Genomic DNA, 21,307 nt, shown 5'->3' with positions numbered 1-21,307 from the left:
TGATTTCAGAAGTTCCTCCCCATTTTGAAAATAATCAACACCTTGTTGAATCCTTGACTAATTCGTGACATTAACCAATGACAAGATGAGGACATTTGATAAAGTTCTGAGCCAAGATTGTATTTTTTTAGTATTAAACTAATGCCAAATGTTCAGGAACTGAGCTGCTTTTTGACTGGTGGGCCATAGGTATCAGTCATGTCACACACAAGCCCTTTAGAAGCTGTACCCCATCTCGGTGCCCACCATACTCTATAGAAGAGCAGCCAAACCTCAGAGTCCAAACCACACGCTCACCCCAAGCACTTAGCAGTAGAAACATGAATTCCTTTGTCCACCCCCTAAATGCTCCCCCCCCCCACCTGAGAGCAGATAGAAGCAATTCTATGCAACACCCACACAAGACATGAGAGCAGGAGGCAGCCACTCAGAAGCTCCCAGCTGATTTCTCACCTCAGACCCACCTCCCACAGTAGCTCCCGACTCCTTGGTCTCATGAATGTCCACATTCCTCTGGCCTTGATGCTGAATTTTACACTCAGACCTCAGCCCAGCAGAATCCACCCCCATCCACACCAGCATCCAACATTCTGGCTCTACAGGGGGTGGGGAACCCTGAATTCTCCCCCTCGAGACAAACCCAGCTCCAGCCTCACTGTGCAGGTGCCTCTTCCAGTCACAGCAGTTAAACGGATGTTAAACTCCAGCCTCACTGTGGAGCTCCCTCTTCCTCTCACCACAGCTGTAAAAACAGATATTGAAGTTCTCCAACAGTATGGTCTCATTGTTCGGCAGAGCAAGCTTGGAATGAACAGTGTCTGTCTCACTTCAGGAAGCAACTACCCTCTCTCAACCCCTCCCCTCCCTGCACACTCACTCACCCCCTCACCTCCCTTCCCATCCCCTCCGATCCCTGCAGCCCCCTTTCACCTCCTCCCATTCCTCGACTCCCCTTTCTCACATCCTCACCTCCCCTCTCCATACTCCCTCTCTCACCCCCTCCCCTCCCTGCATTCTCTCTCACCTCATCCCCTCTCCACACCCCTCTCTCACCTTCCTCCTGGGTGTTACATGGAATTGCTTCTATCTGCTCCCGAGGGGAGGGAACAGTCAGGGGGTGGACAAAGGAATTCTCGTTTCTACTGCTGAGTGCTTGAGGAGAGCGTGTGGTCTGGACTCTGCCGCTCTTCTATAGAGTATGGTGGGCACATAGCAGCAGAATTGGGCCATTCAGCCCATCGAGTCTTCACTGCCATTCCATCATGGCTGATCTCAGATCACACTCAATCTCATACACCTGCCTTCTTGCCATATCTATTGATGCCCTGATAAATCAGGAAATCCTCAACTTCCCCTTTAAATATACCCCTCGACCTGGCCTCCACAGCTGTCTGGCTAAAAAAAATTATTTCTTACCTCTGTTCTAAAAAGTCGCTCCTCAACTTTGTTGCTGCACCCTCTAGTTCTGGATACCCCCACCATAGGTAACATCCTCTCCACATCCACCTTATCTAGTCCTTTCAATACAGAACATACAACATTATAGCACAGAAACAGGCTTTTTGGCTCTTCTTGGCTGTGCCTAGTCCCACTGACCTGTACCCGGCCCATATCCCTCCATGCACCTCTCATCCATTACCTGTCCAAGTTTTTCTTAAATGTTAAAAGTGAACCTGCATTTACCACTTCATCTGGCAGCTCGTTCCACACTCCCATCACTCTCTGTGTGAAGAAGCCCCCCCCCAATGTTCCCTTTAAACTTTTCCCCCTTCACTCATGACCTCTGGTTTTTTTCTCCCCTCGCCTCAGTGGAAAAAGCCTGCTTGCATTCACTCTATCTATACCCATCATAATTTTATACACCTCTATCAAATCTCCCCTAATTCTTCTATGCTCCAGGGAATAAAGTCCTAACTTATTCAACCTTTCTCTGTAACTCAGTTTCTCAAGTCCCAGCAACATCCTTGTAAACCTTCTCTGCACACTTTCAACCTTATTAATATCCTTCCTGTAACTTGGTGACCATATCTGGTAGGTTTCAATGAGATCCCCCCCCACATTCTTCTAAATTCCAGTGAGTACAGGCCCAAAGCTGCCAAATATTCCTCATATGTTAACCCCTTCATTCTCAGAATCATCCTCATGAACCTCCTCTGAACTCTCTCCAATGACAATACATCCTTTCTGAGATATGGGGTCCAAAACGGTTGACAGTACACCAATTGTGGCCTGACTAGTGCCTCAGCATTATCCCCTTGCTTCTATATTCTAGTCCCCTTGAAATTAATGCCAACATTGCATTTGCCTTCTTTACCACAGACTCATCCTGTAAATTAACCTTATGGGAGTCTTGCATGAGGACCCCCAAGTCCCTCTACACCTTTGAATTTTCTCCCCTTTAGATAATAGTCCACACTAATGTTCATTTTACCAAAATGCCTTATTGTACATCTCCCAACACTGTATTCCCTCTGCCATTTTTGTCCATTCTTCCAATTTGTCCAAGTCCTGCTGCAATCACATTGCTTCCTCAGCTCTATGTACCCCTCCACCTACCTTCATATCATCCACAAACTTTGCTACCAAGCCATCAATTCCATTATCCAAATCAATGACAGGCAATGTGAAAAGCAGTGATCCCAATACTGACCCCTGGGGAACAGCACTAGTCACTGGCAGCCCCTTTATTCCCAACACTGTCTTCTGCCTGTCAACCATTCCTCTATCCCTGCCAGGATCTTTCCTGTAATGCCACAGGATTTTATCTTTTTATGCCGCCTCCTGTGTGGCACCTTATCAAACGGCTTCTGATAGTCCAAGTAACTTACATCCACTGCCTCTACTTTGTCCACCTTATTTGTTACTTCCTCAAAGAACTCCAGCAGATTTGTCAGGCAAGATTTCCCTTTACAGAAACCATGCAGACTTGGACTTATTTTACCATTAATCTCCAAGTACCCTGAAACCTCATCCTTAATAATAGACTCCAACACTTTCCCAATCACTGAGGTTAGGCTAACTGGCCTATAATTTCCTTTCTTTTGTCATCCTCTGTTATTAAAGAGTGGAGTGACACTTGCAGTTTTCCAGTCCTGCTCCCTTCTTTCACCCCCTCCCCTCCCACCCTTTCCTCTCCTCTCAACCCCCTTCCATTCAAGCAATCCACTCTCTCACCCCCTCCCCTCCCATCCCTGCACTCCCCTCACACCCTCCCCTCCCTGTACTCCCCCTCACACCCTCCCCGTCCTACATGCCTCCTCACACCCTCCCCTCCCTGTACTCCCCCTCACACCCTCCCCTCCCTGTACTCCCCCTCACACCCTCCCCTCCCTGTACTCCCCCTCACACCCTCCCCTCCCTGTACTCCCCCTCACACCCTCCCCTCCCATCCCTGCACTCCCCTCACACCCTCCCCTCCCATCCCTGCACTCCCCTCACACCCTCCCCATCCTACTCGCCCCCTCACACCCTCCCCTCCCTGTACTCCCCCTCACACCCTCCCCTCCCATCCCTGCACTCCCCTCACACCCTCCCCTCCCTGTACTCCCCCTCACACCCTCCCCTCCCTGCACTCCCCTCACACCCTCCCCTCCCTGTACTCCCCCTCACACCCTCCCATCCCTGCACTCCCCTCACACCCTCCCCTCCCAGCACTCCCCTCACACCCTCCCCGTCCTACACGCCCCCTCACACCCTCCCCTCCCCGTACTCCCCCTCACACCCTCCCCTCCCCGTACTCCCCCTCACACCCTCCCCTCCCCGTACTCCCCCTCACACCCTCCCCTCCCCGTACTCCCCCTCACACCCTCCCCTTCCTACTCGCCCCCTCTCACCCTCCCCGTCCTACTCGCCCCCTCACACCCTCCCCTCCCTGTACTCACCCTCACACCCTCCCCATCCTACACGCCCCCTCACACCCTCCCCTCCCCGTACTCCCCCTCACACCCTCCCCTCCCCGTACTCCCCCTCACACCCTCCCCTCCCATCCCTGCACTCCCCTCACACCCTCCCCATCCTACACGCCCCCTCACACCCTCCCCTCCCCGTACTCCCCCTCACACCCTCCCCTCCCCGTACTCCCCCTCACACCCTCCCCTCCCATCCCTGCACTCCCCTCACACCCTCCCCGTCCTACTCGCCCCCTCACACCCTCCCCTCCCTGCACTCCCCCCTCCCCAGGGGGAATGACCGTTAATCCATCCCCTTCACGCTGAATTTACTGGGAGAACCGTCGCTCTACTCCGTGGCATTTCACCTGAACTCCACAATCGGCTCTCGCCCTTCGTTCAGAAGTGGGGGTCACTGGGCAGGTCCATCCTCCCTTCCGCCCCCTGCCCGGAGGTGGGGGACATCAGGCACTCAATAATGGACAGGTTTCCCGGCTGCACAGAGCAGGAGAGACCCCGGTAACGGCTGCGGGGCTTCGGACGATGGAGGGTTAACTGCTGCCTTCTTGCCCTCCGTGCCGGCGGGGAGCTCACCCTCTGCCCCAGCCCTATTGTCTCACATCCGCATGGGCGGAGGCTGACCCGGCTCTCCCGGTGGCAGCCCACCGGACCGGGCCGCGGCGGGACAGTGACTTCGCTACCGACCGCCGCCCATCACACGATATTACCGAGAACCCGGGGCAAACGTAACCTCTGCCACTCGAGCAAAGGGCAGCATCTACCCCCAGCAGCGCTATACACAGACATCAGCCCCACGGGTTTGCCCGGTACTCACCGGCGGCAGACGGCAAGGAACAGGAGACCTGCTCCTGTCTGAGAGAATGAGAGAAGATACTGAATGAGCGAGGTCGGCGGCTGAGGGGGGGAGGGGGAGTGGAAGAGTTGCCGAGGCGATCTCTGTCAGTGTTAATTGCTGCCCAGAGTTGGGGTGTGAAACTACCTGTTAGTGTACCGGAGAAGCGAGCGCGGACGCCAGTACCGCCCTGGAGGCTCGGCGCCGTCCCAGCGCAGATGGTCCCCGATTAGTATTCTGGGCAGGTAAAGCTCGGGGCTTCGAGGGAGATCAGTCGTTAATTATAGACACAAGAGATTCTGCGGATTCTGGAAACCTTGAGCCACACGAACGCAAAACGCTGGAGGAACTCAGCAGGTCAGGCAGCGTCTATGGAGAGAGAATAAACAGTCGACGTTTCAGGCAGAGACCCTTCCTCAGGACTGGGCAGGAGGGGAGCAGAAGCCAGAATAAGACGTTGGGGGAGGGAGAGCAGTACAAACTGGCAGGTTAGGGAGTGGGGATGAGAAAGGAGTCTAGGTGATGGGGGAGAGGGACCACACTCCGTAGCCACATTGGGGAGACCCAGACACCTCCACAACAAAGTACTGCTGATACTCCACAGAGTGTACCACCCCCTACAGTCTCATTGTGTGTGTGTACGCCACCCATACTTACGGTCAGTGTGTGTACCACTCCCGTATACAGTCACAATGTTTGTCTACCACCCCTGCCTACAGTGTCAGTCTGTGTGTACCTTTCCCACCTACAGTCTCAATGTATGTGTGTACCACCCACACCTACAATCTGTGTGTACCACTCATATCTACAGTCTCAGCGTGTGTGCCACTCCCACTTAAAATCTCATTTGCAGTCTCAGTGTGTGTGTATACAATCTCCTGCAGTCTCAGCACGTGTACCACTCCTAACTACAGTCTCAGTGTATGTGTGCCACTCCCACTTAAAATCTCATTTGCAGTCTCAGTGTGTGTGTGTGTGTATACAATCTCCTGCAGTCTCAGCACGTGTACCACTCCTAACTACAGTCTCAGTGTATGTGTACCACTCTCACCTATAGCCTCAGTGTATGAGTACCACTCCTAATTACAGTCTCAGTGTATGTGTACCACTCCCACCTATAGCCTCAGTGTATGAGTACCACTCCTAATTACAGTCTCAGTGTATGTGTACCACTCCCACCTATAGCCTCAGTGTATGAGTACCACTCCTAATTACAGTCTCAGTGTATGTGTACCACTCCCACCTATAGCCTCAGTGTGTGTGCCACTCCCACTTAAAGTCTAAGTGTGTGTAACACCCCCACCTACAGCCTTTGTGTGTATCAACCCCCATCTACAGTTTCAGTGTGCCTGTACCATTCCCACATACAGTCTCAGTGTGGGTTGTACCACTCCTATCTACTGCCTCACTATGTTTGTACCACCCACACCTACAGTCTCACAGTGTGTTTACCACTCCCAGTTGTCTGTGTGTGTACAACTCTACATACAGTCTCACAGTCTGTGTGACCGCTCCCACTTAGTCTGTGTGTGTCTCACCCCCACTTACAGTCTCAGTGTGTGTACCACCCCCACTTAGTCTCAGTGTGTACCCCCCTACATACAGTCTCAGTATGTGTACTACCCCTACTTACAATCTCAGTGTGTACCCCCCTACATACAGTCTGTGTGTGTACTACCCCTACTTACAGTCTCAGTGTGTACCCGCTACATACAGTCTGTGTGTGTGTACCACCTCCTCCTGAGTCTCAAAATGTGCACCATTCACACCTACAGTGTGTGTGTGTGTGTGTACCACGCACCCCCTGCAGTCTCAATGTGTGCATACTAACTCCACCTACAGTCTCGGGGTGTGTGTGTGTGTGTGTGTGTGTGTGTGTGTACCACTCTCCACCTGCAGTCTCAATGTGTCACACCACCCCCACATAAGTCTTAAGAGTGTGTACCACCCTACCTACAGATTCAGTGTGTATAACACCTTCACCTACAGGCTGTCACGTGTCATGCTAACCATTACATTACGTGCTGTCACACATCATCCTAACTGTTACATTATGCGTCATCCTGTTATGTTACGCGCTGTCATGCGTAATGCTGTTATGTTATGCGCTGCTACGCCTCATGCTAACCATTACATTATGCGCTGTCACACGTCGTCCTAACCGTTACATTATGTGCTGTCAAGTATCATGCTAAATGTTATGTTACACGATGTCCCGTGTCAAGCCAACTGTTATGTTACGCACTGTCACATGTCATGTGAACCGTTACAGTACACGGTGTCACATGTCATGCTAACCTTGTTACACAAATGTTATTATCACTGACATACATCATGAAATTTGATGGTTTGTGGCAGCACCACAGAGCAATATGTAAAATTTACTATAAGTTACAATAACAATATATAAAAATTAACAATAATGCAGAAAGAGAGCTCAATATCGAGGTGTTGTTCATGGGTTCATGGACCATTCAGAAAGCTGATGGCAGAGTTGGAAGATCCAGCAAGAGTTTTCCTTTCAGGTGCCAGTCAAATGTCAGTTCAAGGGGACCCTGGCATCCAGCAGCTGTGATTTCATCAAGCTGCCTCAACAATTCACTCAGACTGTTGAACAGGACACAATTTTAATTAACTTTTCAAACAGAGAGCTAAATAAAGATTTGGATCATGTGCCTGTGACTGAGCTAGATCTTGGAGAATCATAATCATATTGACTTCTTAAAAACAATCATCAGAAAATTATAAGACACTTAGACACTATAAAATTAATACTTTACTTGTGGAAAGTTTGTTCAGATCTAACTATGACTGCCTTACTGACTGCCTGTAACATTTGCTGCTGTTTAGGCCAGCAATGAATGTCCTGCGTCGTTCCCATCTCTATTGTGCCTGGGTGTGGCTCAGGGTCAGCCATGCGAGTCCCAGTGGAGAAGAAGGAATACCATCACTCATCGATGGAGGAGCATTTTTCCATGACAGTCTTGTCTGACCAGTCACGCTTGTTAGCTCAGAGCTGGACCATGACTGAAAATATCATTAAAAACTTATTTCCATCTCAAGAAGTAGAAGATATGATTTTCAGGTGTTTCTCAGAAGAAATAATCTGTCTATTGCATAAATTCAAGTTAGTTCAAATCATTTCACTTAAACATGCTGGAGAAGGACAGAAACAGGCCATTCAGCCCATCTAGTTCATACCAAACTAAATAAGCAGCAAAGCACCCTTTCAAACAAACTCATTCAACTTTGCTGTCACAAGGATCATTACAGGAAACCTTTCCTACCAAATGCAATAAGCATATACAAAAATTCATCTCTGTGTGACAGGAGAACACATCATAGTACAATAGTCTCTGCTCTATTATTTCCTACATTATTATTGTACACTAGTAAATTATTATTGTGTATATTATTATTCTGTACTTTATTCTGCACACTGTTAAGTGTGTTTTTAAATGTTGCTGCTGTAATGAAAGAATTTCCCACTTGGGATCAATAAAGTATTTTAAATATTATTATTATTATTATTAATCTGTCTAGTCCCATCAACCTGCACCTGCACCATATCCCTCCATACTCTATATACATCTGTATACCTATCCAAATTTGTTTTATACATTGAAATCAAACCAAGTGATAGAGCCATACAACATGGAAAGAGGCCCTAAAGCACTACTGATCTAGCCCTCTTTTTGTATCTTTTAAGTCATGTGAATCTGATCCACTTTCGTGAGGAGTTATATTTAATTCATCACTATGATGTTTAGAAAGTGCCATTCTGAATTTTAGTCTACCTACCCCTTATCTAAGAAAGGGTGTGCTAGCATTGGACAGGGTCCAGAGGAGGTTCACGAGAGTCATTCCGCGATTGAAAAGGTTAATGTACGAGGGGAGTTCAATGACTCTGGGCCTGTACTTGCTGGAGTTTAGAAGAACAGTGGGAGGATGTCATTGAAACCTATCAAGTGTTGAAAGCCTCTTCCCTGAAGGGAATGGGACAACAACCAAAGGTGGGATCCTTTCTGTATATAAGTCCTGGATGGTGGATAGCTTCTCCCCCTGCACAGTAGGATTTTGCCTTTGCTACACGCTCCCCTCATTGTCCATGTCCGGTCATTATGAAGTTCCAAACCCGATCTGTGGTGTGGGAAGCTGATTCATGCTTAATCAACATGTAACCAACACTTCAATTTTCAGATTAATTTACTGATCACAGTACATCGACACATACAGTGAAATGTATCATGTACGTGTACATCCAACCCTGCTGTGTTTTTCATACTGTGAGTGTCACCATACATTCCAGTACCAAAATAGAATGTCCACAAAACTCAGAAGACCATCGCAGGATACAACAAAACAAAACACAACAAGCAACAGGACAATAACAACAAGATAAGCCACTTTCCTTCCTCCCTCCCACCCCACACACACACAGGCAGTCTTCCAACTCCAGGACAGGCCTCCAGCCGTGAGTCTCCAGGCTTCGGCCATGACCACTAATCGACCTTTAGCCTCCAATATTTGGTATCAAGCTGCAGCCTAGCCGATGACAGGGTACCAAACTGCAGGTTTGAAATCTGGGCCTGCTGACTGACCAGCCTTCACGCATCCTCATGCCTCCGACTCACCTGGACACTGGGCTTCAAGCTGGAGCAGAAGCCTGGACTGCGAATGTCCTTTGTCACCTAATTTTCAGAATTCTGCAATTGATTTTGTGTTCCCCACAGTGGGAGGATCACATTTGGTGCTATTTTATTTTCAACTCAGCACAAACACAATAGTTCGAACTTTGGACAGGACTGGCAATGATACCGACCCACTCTCTCATTTGAATCCCAACTAAATCTCCTTAGAAGCATTAAAAAAGTGAGGGTGTCAAATGAACAGTTTATATGAAATTACACTTGGAGAGGAGAGAGTAATGCTCACATAATGTACAATATTAATAAAGTTTATCCAACCATCATGAAGCATCCCACCCACCCTGTTCATGGACTGTTTGCCCCACTCCCATCAACGAGGAGGCTACGTAGCATCCACACCAGGACCACCAGGGTCAAAACAGTTCCTTTACCCAAACAGTAAGGCTGATCAAACAATTTTCAGAAACATTAGCTACCAACTGATGCACTAACCCACCCAACTACCACTAATTTATCATTTCCTGTCAGTCACCTAGTGTCATTTTATGGGTATACAATCTATCTATGTATACATGCTATCTTATGTACTTATATTTACCGTATTTTTATTAGTATGGTGTTCCTTATCTTATTGTAGTTTCTTGTGCTGCATTGGATCTGGAGTAACAACTATTTCATTCTCCTTTATGCTTGTGTACTGGACTTGCTTGCTTACCTACTGCCATTACACCACTGTTGGTTGGGGAGGCAGTGAAGGTCCTCCATCTCTGGTGGTGTTCAGGGCTTCCTTCATTGTCCCAGTGGCTTCCTCTCCGTTTTCTCTACTGTCAGTCATACAAGTCCCAGGTGGAGACTCAGGAATATCATCACACTCAGATGCAGAAGGATTCTTCATTGCTCTTTCTGTAACAGTTTTCTTTTACTAGTCAGGTTGAACCCCGACCTGGACCACTTTTAGGCTGGCCTCTCCCTTTGACCTGTTTGGCATGGGTCACCCTACTATGAACCAAAGCATAAAGCCCTACCTCCAGCCAACATAGCTCCCCAGGTCATTGAGGCACCTTGTGTACTTGAAATCACATTAACCAATCTTGAATCTTGAATAATCTCTGACATTAATTCTGAAAGTCCCTCCATTTCTTTCTTTCACACACATTTTTAAAAATTACTCAAAATCTCTTTAATGCATGGCCTCGAACTCTGCCATGCCAAATTGTAGCCAATAACATACCAATGAAATGTCCTGGGAGTTGTCGGCAAATAATGAGTGTTTACAAATAAACAAGGCATGGCATTGCATTGCAATGAGCCAAAACAAGGGTAAGACACAAATTCCGTCTTTGCAAGTTGAAGTGTTGCACAATTATAGTGCCCAGCAGACTTCCGGGCTCATTTCCAAGTTTTGGTCTGCAGACATTCACTCGTGGAAACTTTAATGGTTTGTTAAGGATTAAGGAGAAGAATCACCACTTTTTCCTAGCCCTGAGCTATCCGAAGTTGGCATGTTTTGGTTCCTACAGTGGGAAGCTAATGTTTCTGAATATTGTTTGTTTTTCAGTTTGTGTAGTAAACCCTGGTTAACTGTTTAGAATCCGAATCAGAATCAGGTTTAATATCACTGACATATATAGTGAAATGTGTTGTTTTGCAATAGCAGGGTAGTTTAGTACATAATAATAAAAACTATAAATTACAGTAAGAACATATGTAAATTAAATCAGTAGTGCAAAAGAAGAGAAAATAAACAGTGTTCATGGGTTCATTGTCCACTCAGAAATCTGATGGTGAAAGGGAAGAAATGTTGAGTTTGTGGCTACCGGCTCCTGTCCCTCCTCCCTGATGGTATCAATGAGAAGAGGGTACGTCCTGGGTGATGGGGGTCCTTAATGATGAATGCTATCTAGACCTGATGTTTTGTAGGTCAAGCAGAAACCATTGTGCAAAGGAAGGGAGAGGAAGATGGTCTGGTCACCGATCACATCTGCTAGATTTTAGATGACACAGTTACAGATGTTTTGACATCTGTAGCTTGGTGACCACCTTCCCAAGATGTACTTACAAGGTTTACATCATACCAGCATTGAGGAATCATCCCTCAGCAATACTGAAGCTGTTGCAAAAGGGACATATTAAAACATAGGACAATATAACACAGTTAAGCCCTCTGGCCCACAAGCTTCTGCTAGATTAAATGAGACCATGAAACATAGGAGTAGCATTAGGCCATTCAGCCCATCGAGAATGTGCCGCATTCCATCATGGCTGATTTATTTTCCCTCTCAACCCCATTCTCCTGCCTTCTCCCCGTAGTATTAAACTAATAATTAAAAGCCTAACTTAAATGTTCTCTTCTGCCTAAACAATGTCCATATTCCTCCATTCTCCACACATTCATGTACTCTTAAACCCCTATTGTATTTGCCTCCTCCACCAGCCCAGGCAGAACAATACAGGTGCCCACCACCCTCTGTGTGAAATAAAATTTGCCCTGCAAGTTTGTTTTAAATTGCTCCCCTCTGTTCTTAGACTCCCCTCCCAGAGGAAAAGTCTGTAACTATCCACACCGTTTATGTTTCTCAGAATTTACAATCCTCTTGAAAAGATGTTCCTAATCCTTTATATGCCATGGACCCCTGCCATTACCTGAGCAGTCCATCTATAAGGTCACCTACCCTCCTACACTCCAAGAAAAACAGAGGCAGATTATCCAATTATTACCTAAGCTCTCCAGTCCAGACAGCATTCCTGTGAATCTTTTCCACCACTTATCCTTTCTATGGTGTGGAGACAGAACCACACATAAAACTCCACATGAGGCCTCGCCAACGATTTGTACAACTATAGCACCATGTCAATTTTCAGCTGTGAAGGCAAACAAATCATATACCTTCGTCACCACCTTGCCTACCCATGTGACAACTTTCAGACATTTGTGTATTTGTACCCACGATCTCTCTCTGTTCAGTTACACTCCCCAGGGTCCTGCCATTCACCGTGTATTTCCTAGCCAAATCTGATTTTCCAAAATACATCATTTCACTCTTGTCTAGATTAAATTCCATCTTTGCCCATTTTCCCAGCTGGGTCTAGATCATAAGACCATAAGACATAGGAGAAGAATTAGGCCATTTAGAAAATCAAATCTTCTCTGCAATTTGATCATGGCTGATTAGTTATCCTTCTCAACCAACTGTATGTATGGAACCAGAGGAGATAGCAGAGGTTTCAGTATTCACTATGGAAAAGGACCTTGGCAATTGTAGGGATGACTTGCAGTGGACTGAAAAGCTTGAGCATATAGACATTAAGAAGAGGATGTGCTGGAGCCTTTGGAAAGCATCAAGTTGGATAAGTCACCGGGACCAGATGGGATGTACCCCAGGCTACTGTGGGAGGCAAGGGAGGAGATTGCTGAGCTTCTGGCAATGATCTTGCCTCATCAATGGGGATGGGGGAGGTTCCGGAAGATTGGAGGGCTGCAGATGTTGTTCCCTTGTTCAAGAAAGGAGGTAGAGATAGCCCAGGAAATTATAGACCAGTGAGTCTTACTTCAGTGGTTGGTAAGTGATGAAGAAGATCCTGAAAGGCAGGATTTATGAACATTTGGGGAGACATAATGTGATTATGAATGGTTAGAATGGCTTTGTCAAAGGCAGGTCGTGCCTTATGAGCCTGATTGAATTTTTTGAGGATGTGACAAAACACATTGATGAAGGTAGAGTAGTAGATGTAGTGTTTATGGATTTGAGCAAGGCATTTGATAAGGTACCCCATGCAAGGCTTATTGAGAAACTAAGGAGGCATGGGATCCAATGAACATTGTTCTGTGGTCCAGAACTGGCTTGCACACAGAAGGCAAAGAGTGGTTGTAGACGGGTCATATTCTGCATAGAGGTTGGTGACTAGAGGTTGGTGCCTCAGGGATCTGTTCTGGGTACCCTTCTCTTCATGATTTTTATAAATGACCTGGATGAGGAAGTGGAGGGATGGGTTAGTAAATTTGCTGATGACACAAAGGTTGGAGGTGTTGTGGATAGTGTGGAGGGCTGTCAAAGGTTACAGCAGGACATTGATAGGGTGCAAACTGGACTGAGAAATGGCAGATGGAGTTCAACCCAGATAAGTGTGAAGTGGTTCATTTTGGAAGGTCAAATATGATGGCAGAATATAGTACTAATGGTAAGACTCTTGGCAGTGCGGAGGATCAGAGGGATCTTGGGGTCCAAGTCCACAGGACACTCAAAGCAGCTGCACAGGTTGCCTCTGTGGTTAAGAAGGTGTACGGTGCATTGGCCTTCATCAATCGTGGGATTGAGTTAAAGAGCTGAGGGGTAATGCTACAGCTATATAGGACCCTGGTCAGACCCCACTTGGTGTACTCTGCTCAGTTCTGGTCGCTTCACGACAGGAAGGATGTGGAAGCCATAGAAAGGGTGCAGAGGAGATTTACAAGGATGTTGCCTGGATTGGGGAGCATGCCTTATGAGAATAGGTTGAGTGAACTCGGGCTTTTCTCCTTGGAGCGACGGAGGATGAGAGGTGACCTGATAGAGGTGTACAAGATAATGAGAGGCATTGATCGTGTGGATAGTCAGAGGCTTTTTCCCAGGACTGAAATGGCTAACACGAGAGGACAATTTTAAGGTGCTTGGAAGTAAGTACAGAGGAGATGTCAGGGGTAAGTTTTTTATGCAGAGAGTGGTGAGTGCGTGGAATGGGCTGCCGGCAACGATGGTGGAGGCAGATACGATAGGGTCTGTTAAGAGGCTCCTGGATAGGTACATGGAGCTTAGAAAAATAGTGGGCTATGGGTAACCCTAGGTAATTTCTAAAGTAAGTACGTGTTTGGCAGAGCATTGTGGGCCAAAAGGCCTGTATTGTGCTGTAGGTTTTCTGTGTTTCTTCCTGTAACTATTGACACCCTGACTAATCCAGAACCTATCAATCTCCACTTTAAATATACCCAATGACTTGGCCTCCACAGCCATTTGTGGCAGTGAATTCCAACATTCACCACCCTAGATCATCCCGATCCTGTTGTAACTTTAGACTTCTTTCTTTACTATACCACCAATGTTGATATAATCTTCAAACTTACTCATCGCCACCAGCATTCTCCTCTAAATCTATTCCACACCCAGACCGTATTTTGATAAATCTGAACACTAGGCTGCCTTTCTCCTACCTGAATGTGGGCAGAGGCTGAAGAGCAAAGCGCCAGATATTAGGACAACCAAGAACTGGTCATCGGAGGCAAAGGAACAGTTATGGGATTTTCCAGTTGGTGGACTGGGTTGTGTTCATGGACTTATCTGTGGATCTGAGTGAATACACCATCATTGTCACAAACTTTATAAAAACAGTTGTAGATGAGTATGTCCCCACAAAATCATTCAGGGTCTTCCCACCCAGAAGCCCTGGATGAACCATGAGGTCCACAATCTCCAGTGGACCAGGTCAGAGGGATTCAAGTCTGGTGACCAGGCAACTTGCAAGAGGTCCAGGTATGATCTCTGGAAAGCCACCTCACAGGGGAAGTGGCAGTTCTGGACCAAACTCGAATCAACAAAGGATGCCCAACACTTGTGGCAGGGCTTGCATACTATCACTTCGCATAAACTTAAATCAAGCTACATAGCCGACAATCAGGCTTCACTTCCAGATGAGCTCAATGTTTTCTATGCTTGCTTTGACAGTCAAAATCTGGAGGAACCATTACTAACTCTCTTAGCCCCTGAAGATCCTGTGATTTCAGTCTCTGAGGCTGCATACAATCAGCCATCAGGAGGGTGAACCCATGAGAAGTATCTGGTCCAGACGGGATGCCTGTGCTGATCAACAGGCTGGAGAGTTCACTGAGATCTTTAACATTGCACTTCAGCCGTCTGAGACACCCACCAGCTTTAATTACACCTGTGCTTAAGAACAATATGGTAACCCACCTCAATGACTATCATAGAGGAGCACTTGCATCACAAGATATAAATTAGGCCATTTGTCCCATCGAGTCTGCTCCACCATTTCATCATGGCTGAACCATTTTCCCTCTCAGCCCTGATCTCCTGCCTTCTCCCCCATATCCCTTATGGCTCTAACCAATCATGAATTTTTCAACCTCTGCCTTAAATGTATGTAAAGACTTTGTCTCCATGGCTGCCTGTGCAACAAATTCCACAGATTCATTACTCTCTAGCTAAAGAAATTCCTCCTCATGTCTGTTCTAAAAGGACACCCTTCTATTCTAAGACTGCATCCTCTGGTCTTAGACACCCCCACCATAGGAAACATACTCTCCACATCCACTCTCTCAAGGCCTTTCACCATTCAGTAGGTTTCAATGAGGTCAACGCGCATTCCTCCGAATTCCAGTGAACTCAGGCCCAGAGCCATCATATGGCTCTTCATATGGCTCTTCATATGACAAGCTGTTTAATCCTGGTATCATTGTTGGGAACCTCCTTTGAAACCTGTCCAGTGTCTTCACATCCTTTTTAAGATAAGGGATCTAAAACTGTTCACAATACTCCAAATAAGGCATCAGCAGTGCTTTATAAAGTCTTAACATTACATCCTTGCTCTTATATTCTAGTCCTCTTGAAATGAATGCTAACATTGTATTTGCCTTCCTCATCACAGATTCAATGTGTAAATTAGCCTTTAGGGAATACTGTATGAGGACTCCCAAGTCCTTTGGCACCTCATTTTTTTGTATTTTCTCTCCATTTAGAAAATAATCAACCCTTTCATTTCTTCTACCAAAGTGCATGACCATACATTCCTGACACTGTATTCCACCTGCCACTTCTTTGCCCATTCTCCTAATCTGTATAAATCCTTTTGTAGTCTCTCTACTTCCTCAAAACTACCTGCTCCTCCACCTATCTTCATATTGTCTGCAAACTTTGCAACACAGCCATCAATTCCATCATCCAAATCATTGACATAGAACATAAAAAGCATCAGTCCCAACCCAGTCTGTGGTGGAACACCACTAGTCCCCGGCAGCTAACCAAAAAAGGTTCCATTTATTCCCACTCTTTGCCTCCTGCCAACCAGCCACAGCTTTCTCCATGCCAGAATCTTTCCTGTAATACCATGGACCTGTAGCTTGCTCAGCAGCCTCACGTGTAGCACCCACAGCAACGAATTGTTTTGAGAGGCTGATGATGAAACAATCAACTCCTGCCTTGAATCCACTTCAATTTGCCTACCTGAGTAACAGTCCACAGCAGATGTCATCTCATTGGTTGTTCACACAATCCTGGAACATCTGAACAGCAAAAATGCATACATCAGATTGCTCTTTATCGATCACAGCTGAGCAATCGATACCATCAAAACTAATCAATAAGTTTCAAGATCTTGGCCTCAATATCTCCTTGAGTAACTGGATCCTCAAGTTCCTTACTTGTAGACCTCAGTAAGATCAGATTGACGACAACATCTCCGACATAATCTCCATCAGCATAGGGCACCACAAGGCTGTGTACTTAGCCCCGCGCTCTACCGAAAATGAATCTATAGATTGTGGAATCAGTTCAGTTTTGAAGTAGTGAAGTTATCCACGCTGGTCAGGAACCTGATGGTTGAGGGGTGATAACTGTTCCTCAAATCCAGTGGTGTGAGTCCTGACGGTGGTGGAGGCGGATACAATAGGGTCTTCTAAGAGACTTCTGGATAGGTACATGGAGCTTAGAAAAATAATGGGCTATGGGTAACCCCAGGTAATTTCTAAAGTAAGGTCATGTTCGGCACAGCCTGTATTGTGCTGTAGGTTTTCTATGTTTCTATGTTCTATATAAGGGGAATATACCTCATACAGCAAAAATCAGTGGGAGGTTAGAGGATTGGGAAGCTTTTAAAAATGAACAGAAGGCAACTAAAAAAGTAATTCAGAAGGAAAAGATCAAATAGAAAGTAAGCCAGCTTCCCTCTCATATTAACCATTTCTGCCCCGGGAGAAAGGCACTGGCTGAATATCCTATCAAAGCCTCTTTTTATTTTATACACCTCTATAAAATCATCTCTCATTGATCATGTGGATAATCAGAGGCTTTTTCCCAGGCTGAAATGGCTGACATGAGAGGGCACAGGTTTAAGGTGCCCGGATGTAGGTACAGAGGAGATGTCAGGGTTAAGTTTTTTACGCAGAGAGTGATGAGTGCGTGGGAATGGACTGCCGGTGATGGTGGTGGAGGTGGATACGATAGGGTCTTTTAAGAGACTCCTGGATTGATACATGGAGCTTAGAAAAATAGAGGGCTATGGGTAACCTGAGGTAATTTCTAAGGTAGGGACATGTTCAGCACAGCTTTATGGGCTGAAGGGCCTGTATTGTGCTGGAGGTTTTCTATGTTTCTAGCCAATAATATTAAAGAAGATACCAAAAGTTTCTTCAGATACATGAAGTGTAAAAGAGAGGTGAGAGTGGAAATCGAACCACTGGCAAACACTGCTGGAGGGGAAATAATGGGGGGGGTGAGGAAATGGCAGATGAATTGAATAAATATTTTGCATCATTCTTTACTGTGAAAGAGACTAGCAGTATGGTGGAAGTTCCAGGTATCAGGGGTCATGAAGTGTGTGAGATTACCAAAACTAGAGAGAAACTTCGTGGGAAACTGAAAGGTCTGAAGGTAGATAAATCACCTGGACCAGATGGTGTACACCCCAGGGTTCAGAAAGAGGTGACTGAAGAGATTGAGGAAGCATTTGTAATAATCTTTCAAGAATCTGGAATGGTTCCGGAAGATCGGAAAATTACAAATGTCATTCCACTCTTCAAAAAGGGAGAGAGGCAGAAGAAAGGAACTTATAGGCCAGTTAGTCTGAGCTCAGTGGTTGGGAAGATGTTGGAGTCGATTGTTAAGGATGTGGCTTCCGGGTACTTGGAGGCACATGATAAAATAGGGCGTAGTCAGAATGGTTTCCGCAAGGGAAAATCTTGCCTGACAGATCTGTTGGAATTCTTTGAAGAAGTAACAAGCAGGGTAGACAAAGGAGAATCGGTTGATGTTGTGTAGTTGGATTTTCGGATGCCCTTTGACAAGGTGCCACACATGAGGCTGCTTAACAAGCCATGGTATTACAGGAAAGATTCTAGCATGGATAAGGCCATGGTTGATTGTGACAGCTGCGGAGGCCAAGTCTTTATGTATATTTAAGGCAGTGTTTGATAGATTCCTGACTAGTCAGGGCATGAAGGGATGCTAAGGGTGGGAAGGCAGGAGATTGGGGCTGAGAGGAAAAATGGATCAGTCATGATGAAGTGCTGGAGCAGACTTGATGGGCCAGATCTTATGGTCTTATAGGCACACAGATGATAGAAAAATAAAGGGCTATGTGGGAGGGACGGGTTAGATTGATCTTGGAGTAGGCTATAATGTTAGCACAACATTGTGGGCCGAAGGGCCTGTAAAGTGCAGTACTGTTACTGATCTATATCCTGGAGCCTCCAGGTTTACAATGCAGCCCCCTGTCAACAAACCAATTGGTCTGTCAGCACTGTGTCATCCTGGCAACGTTGTTGATTAGACTGAGTCCACTTCCTTAACTTTATATTCTTGGTGTCATCACAGTTTTCCCTAAAGGCTGCACATTTCTGTAGAGGAGGATCTGACCTGGTTCCATCGTCATAACAACTGATAAATGCCCTAAAAACTAATGGAACAACAAGGAGTACTTCAGGTCATGAAGCGAAATATGTGCTGAAACTAATCTCTAGGTGAGCCTGAGACCTCAGCTTGAATCCAGGAGGCAGCCAGATAATTTAAGCACAGTCAAGGGTAAGATACAAAATAAGTCTCATTTCGAATATCTTTGAGACCAAAAATAGGTTAATAGGCCTGACACGTCGTGAAATTTCTTGGTTTGCAGCACCAATACTTTGCAATACATATTGATAAAAACTATAAATTATAATAAGTATATATAAAAAAGAAAATTAAATAAGCAGTGCATAAAGGGAGCAGAAAAGATACAGAGGTTGTGTTCGTGGATTCATTGTCCATTCAGAAATTTGATGGTAGAGGGGAAGAAGCTGTCCCTGAAATGTTGAGTGTGTGGCTTCAGGCTCCTGTACTTCCACCTTGATGGTAACAATAAGAAGAGAGGCACGTCCTGGGTGATGGAGCTCCTTCATGATGATTTTATGACACAATTATTTTATCACAATCACCAAATTGTCATGAAAGAACCCTTGAGATTCAGGTAAGGAATTCAGCTACCCTTTTCCCCCCCAACTGCCCGAGAAAGACACGAATTGTGTCTCAGCAACAATGCCCATGACTTTCAGTACATTATTAATTTAGAGACACCGTGTAGAATAAGTCCTTCTGGCCCAATGGACTGTACCGTTCAGCATCCCCCCAATTTTAACCCGTCTAATCATGGGACAATCTTCAATGACCAATTAACCTTCTAACCAGTACATTTTTGGAAAGAAACTGGAGCAGTCAGAGGAAATGCACTCAGTCATGGGGAGATTGTATAGACTCCTTCCAGACAGTGCCGGAATTGATCACCAAACTCCGCAATACCCTGAGATGTAATAGTGTTGTGCTGACTGCTACAATATCGTGCCACTTGTGAATAAACAGGTTTAGAAATTAATCAGTAAATATGGACTACACGTCAATATCCATGCTGCTTCAGTCTATTCAGAACAACTACTCAATGCAGCATCCCAGTGTTATAACTGATGGCAGTGGTAAGTGGCAGGTTTAATATCGTTGGCAGATGTTGGGAAATTTGTTTTTGATGTGACAGCAGTACAATGCAAAATATGATAATAGAAAAAATGAATTACAGTAAGTATATTTGTATTAAATAATTAAATTATATAAGTGGTGCACAAATGGAAATTAAAAAGTAGTGAGGTAGTGTCCATGGGTTCAATGTCCTTTCAGAAATGGGATGGCAGAGAAGAAGAAGCTGATCATAAAATGTTGAGTGGGTGTTTTGGGCTCCTCCCTGATGGTCGCAATGAGACGAGGGCATGTCCTGGGTGCTGGGGGTCCTTAATCACGGATGCTACTTTTCTGAGGCATCACCTTTTGAAGAAGTACTCAATACTGGGGAGGCTAGTGCTAACGATGGAGCTGGCTGAGTTTACATCCTCCTCAGGCATAGTGACAATTTGAAATTACTGAGTCTCATTAAATCCCTTTGTTGATTTCTTTTCTCCAGTTGATGTGAAACTTCAAGGTATTCCTCACTCCACAGTTTAATTTCCTTGTTAAACTTCTCCTGTAGATTATCAACTTTAACGTTCCCTCCCCAATAAATTACATGAAATAGTTTTACAATTGTGGCTGGCCCTTGCCTTTTGAAAATGAGTCATTGCCTCTTTGGTCCTGTACTCTGTGCCCTGACACAACAGAACTGACTAAACAGCTTCTACCCAATTCATTGGTGTTCCATGAAACTTTGAACTTTTGGGCATGGTTTGAAAGTCCCAAAGCAATAAAAGCCCTACAATGTTTGTTCAGGTGAAGCTACCTGTGAGTGAAGTGTAACTGGAAGATCCACAATGGCGAGGTAATATCACTCTGTTACTATATTTTGTCGTTCGATACTGTGTTGGAGGAGTGAACTGGATGCCTGTGTGAGAGTTATGGACTAGAGGTTTTAAGATTTGTGTGGGTTCTGGGTTACTGAGACCAGATACCAATTGCCAACACAAACTCACAGGGTGACTGTTCACCTGGATGGGTGTGGAACAGGACTGCAGCTCTTGTCCACATTAATCTTTCTGCTTTAACTTTGCAGAGAGCTTTCTAGTCGTACACTGTCAGCTCTTTGTGTGACTTTACGGGGCGGCACCATAGTGAAGATGTTACCATAACACTATCACTGTGCCAGCGAGAAGGGCTTAATTCCCACCACTGTAAGGAGTTTGTACATTCTTCCCATGACCA

At 45.8% G+C, this 21,307-nt stretch overlaps 1 protein-coding gene across 7 annotated transcripts in view; it reads right to left on the bottom strand.

Moving 5' to 3' along the window:
• The window catches only part of caly (calcyon neuron-specific vesicular protein), a 59,817-nt gene extending 54,680 nt beyond the window's left edge, over positions 1-5,137 (bottom strand). For 2 of the 7 annotated variants that reach the window (XR_009507324.1, XM_059946808.1), the window contains exon 1: positions 4,723-4,876. The gene's annotated coding sequence lies outside the window, so the exon portion shown is untranslated. The other 5 variants (XM_059946809.1, XM_059946810.1, XM_059946811.1 and 2 more) reach the window with 5 other exon arrangements.
• Between the last annotated feature and the right edge of the window lie 16,170 nt (positions 5,138-21,307).

This window comes from Hypanus sabinus, chromosome 21 (genome assembly GCF_030144855.1).
Source record: "Hypanus sabinus isolate sHypSab1 chromosome 21, sHypSab1.hap1, whole genome shotgun sequence".
Lineage (NCBI taxonomy): Eukaryota > Metazoa > Chordata > Chondrichthyes > Myliobatiformes > Dasyatidae > Hypanus > Hypanus sabinus.
The sequence above is the reverse complement of the archived record's forward strand: the minus strand, read 5'-3'. Positions and strand labels throughout refer to the sequence as shown.